Raw genomic sequence first — 4,004 nt, 5'->3', positions numbered from 1 at the left:
GAGAGAGTGGATCCCCTTGGCGCAAACCGCGACCATCTTTGAACTCCTCCGTAGGGATGCCATTCACCAGGATTGACATGTTGCTCCTAAACACCCCCGCTCTTATCCAGTTCATCCATCTCACCCCAAAACCTAATTTGAACCGCATTTATTTTAGGAAATCCCAGTTAACACAATCATACGCTTGAGCAAAATCTACTTTAAACAATAAGCAACTCTTTTTCCTTCTTCGAGCATAATCTACAATCTCGTTTGTAACCACCACTCCATCTAAAATTTGTCTACCCGGAACAAAAGTCGTTTGAGTTTTTGAAATCAACTTTCCAATTACCTTCCCCAACCTTGCAGCCAGTAGCTTTGATATAATTTTGTATATGCTTCCAATTAGGCATTCGGTCGAAACTCCTCGAGCCCTTGGGGATGTTCCACTTTAGGAATTAGAGCAATGAATGAGGCTGTCATGGCCCTCGATAGAGAGGCCTTTTCATGGAAATCCTGAATGCATTGTATGATGTCGTTTCCCACAATCTCCCAGCACTTTTTTATAAATTCGATATTATACCCATCAGGCCCAGGGCTTCTGTCCCCTTCACAACTAAACACCACTTCTCTAATTTCCTCCCTTGAGAACTTCTCCTCCAACGCTGCCCTCTCAAATTCAGATAATTTGTTGAACTCAATCCCATCCAACCTAGGTCTAGGGTTGTACTGCTTGGCGAATCTTTGCTCAAAACGTTCCTTAGCTTCCTTCTTTACATCATCAACACCTTCTAGCACCCCTTGTTCTGTTTGTAGTGAGACAATAGTATTTTTTCTTATGCTAGCTCTGAGTGTGGAATGAAAGAACTTTGTGTTGTTATCTCCTTCTTTGATCCATTTCAGTCTATCCTTTTGAATGTTAGTTTTATTGTGGAATGAAACTCTACAATACATGTGTATACATTGCATACTATTTAACATCTTTTATAAAATAGAGAGATGACCGTTAATTTTAAATCTATCTATATATCTTATATAGAGAAAAATTCTAACTCTACAATACATTGCATACTTTTTTGTTGCTATTAGTGTGTTTTGAAACAATAGTGTTTTGTGTAGTATCAAGAAATCATGTTTTTTTCTATACAGTCTTCTTAAATTGTGAATTATTTTCATTTTATTTTTACTATGTAGGATTTTATTGTCTTGATGAATTTTACTATGTAATGTTGCATTACTCTTTTATACCTGTAAAGTTTAACAGTTGATTTTTTTATCCCATATGTACTTCTATTTTCTTATATTTAAATTTTTCAACTTTTAATTTGTCGCTGCAAAAGATTTTGGAGAAATTGAAAATGTTTTGCGGGGGTTTCTTGGTAACTATGATCTACTATAAGCGATTTGATGATTGTTAAAGTTTATGTTTCTTTTAGTGTTGAAGCTTTTGGGTGTATTGAATTAGAATTTAACAGGATTTTAAAAGATTTTGTATAATAAAAAATATTGAAGTATTCAATCATAACTTTTATAAAATTTAAATAATCTCGTTTATTCGGTTAAAATAATTATGATTTTTTTAGGACAATAAAATTCACCGATATTTAATTGAGATTTCTTATAGCTTAAAAAAAGTTTCTTAGTATTCAAATTTAGGGTAGTGCCATAGGAACACAATTGGTGACGGATGAATTTACAACACATATGTTGCGGATATCTTATGCTAGGATTCTAGTGGAAATAGATATTATCCACAAGGTGATTGATGAAATTACTATCAAGGATATTGAAGGAAGAAAATTGAAGCGAGCCATCTAATACGAATGGAGACCCAAATTCTGTGAGAAATGTCAGAAGGTTGGTCATCAATGTGGCATGGGAGGCAAGTAGAAAATATGGAAACCAAAGGCCCAACAAGGTGAACTCATACATGAAACTGTAGCTATCACTTCTAAGGATGATAAGCCAAAGCAGACTATGGAAGAAGAGGAGCAGAACTGGACATTTGTCAACAAAGCTGCAAAGGATAGAGATAAGCAGAAAATTGTCTATTGATAAAATATTTATTTATCAACAATATTTGATAGCTAATATATCAATTATGGGTGACAAATCAGGCGGGCCCGCACACACGCCAAAAAGTAGCGGGATGGGTTTGGATTTTGGACCCGCCACGCGTCTAAGCTCGCCATGCCAAAATTCGTCGTCCGCTAAAGCCCGCCTCACCTATTTGTTAAGCTCGTCTTGCCTTAAGCTCGTTCTTTTTTAGTTAATTCTAGTAATTCAAATTCTTGATAGTTTTATTTTATACATTTATTTGTAAATATATGTAATATTTTTTCAGGTAAAATTTATTTAAAAGATACTTTATAAAAAATTATTTTAAAAAATAAGTGAATAATTTAATTGAAAAATAAAAAAAAGACTATTAATCTATTAAAAAAAAGGCGGGTAAGCCCTCCGCCCGCCAACTCCCCACCTTGGCTGGCGGGCATGATTTTTATATCCATTTTACTTGGCGGGCATGTCCGCCTCACTCATTTTTTGGCCGGCTTTAGACGAGACGGGCGCGGGGCAGACGGCCCGTTTTGCCACCCCTAATATCATCGGTTTAAACTTGAAATACTTAATAAAATTAGCTGTTAAATTATGAGATTGTATGTGAAGTCTCTCAATCCTTTATAATATTAAATAAATATTTCAAACATGAACAAAATAATGTATTTTGTGATTGTCTTGAATGAAGTAGGTTTATCTTAAAAAAGCTTGCTAGCAATTTCGTCCATACAGCAAGAAGCAGATTTTGAAGCAACTTGTCTTAGTTCCAAAAGACTTCTTCCCAACATCATTGCTATCTTCATTTCAAATATCTCACCATTTTCTCTTTTTTCCAAATCATTCTCCTCAAGTGTACTTTCAATACTCTCTCCCAACATCCTAAAGAATCCCCCACTGTTTCTGTACATTTCAAACACCATACCAACTTGTCCACCATGCTCTAAACTATTTATTGCACAAGCCATTGACCCTGCCATCAAAGGAACCATGGCTGAAAACAACCCATCATCATTTCCTACAAACGCAGAACCTATAGCTGCAATTCCAGTCAGTAATGGACCTGCTATTGCCAAACTCTTGTTAATCTTTAATGCAATGTTCCCAAGTCTTTCATAATCCTCTATGTCCCTTCTCTTCATAACGTCAATAACTTCCCTCAGTTCAGTTTCTAGTTCTTCACTCCATCCATTACGAATATTACTAGTCCTCTTGGTCATCTTTCTTGCTGCTGCATTTCCTTCTCTTCTTTTTTCAGGCCACCAAACAGCAGGTTCATATTTTGCAGGAAACTTTTCAAGCATAGCTCCTCCTAACAAAGGAAGTGGATAAGCTTTGTCAAGTGCCAACACTTTCTCCATTGAAGACTCCACGTCTTCCTCGGTAATAAGATTACCAAGAGTGAGCTTGGTTTGGATTTGAGTCAAAAGCTGTTTAAACAATCTTGTAGCATTTCTTTGTTCCTCGGCAAGTTGCGAAGGCTGAATCTTGTTCATGACAAGAAGCATACAAGTTGCCGCAGAAAACAGAAGAGTGGATGATATTTTTAGAGCCAAAAGCTGTGTATCAACAGCACCATGTGTTGCTACAAAACCAGTTAATGTTGTAGCAGTGAGTGTAATCATGTTGATATTGTTTAGAAGTAGGTTGTTCCAATTCTGACGCTGTTCTCCTATGTTTTTGTGCATTTCGATTCTGTCGGATACAGCTTCTAAGATAGCATAGAGTTGCATGGAGGAGTTGTTAGAGATTGCAGAATGAGACAAATCATTATTTTCAAATGATAATAAAGGAACTGAGTCTGTGAAGGTACTTAAACCCCCAGCCAGCTTTGATCTAGTGAGTATACTAGTCTTAGGAAGTGCAGAATTGGTTCTTGGAACATGGATTGAGGCATTTACATTTATTCTCTTCGAAGAAAATAAAGAAAATGAAGAAGAAAATGTTGTTGAGGTGTGCATGGAAGCCAT

At 36.1% G+C, this 4,004-nt stretch overlaps 1 pseudogene; it reads right to left on the bottom strand.

Annotated features, from left to right (window-relative positions):
* Positions 1 to 384: 384 nt before the first annotated feature.
* LOC131646891 (probable F-box protein At4g22030) lies at positions 385 to 4,004 on the bottom strand (annotated as a pseudogene).

This window comes from Vicia villosa, linkage group LG1, assembly GCF_029867415.1.
Source record: "Vicia villosa cultivar HV-30 ecotype Madison, WI linkage group LG1, Vvil1.0, whole genome shotgun sequence".
NCBI lineage: Eukaryota > Viridiplantae > Streptophyta > Magnoliopsida > Fabales > Fabaceae > Vicia > Vicia villosa.
Note: the sequence above shows the minus strand (reverse complement) of the source record. Positions and strands in the feature narration are given on the sequence as shown.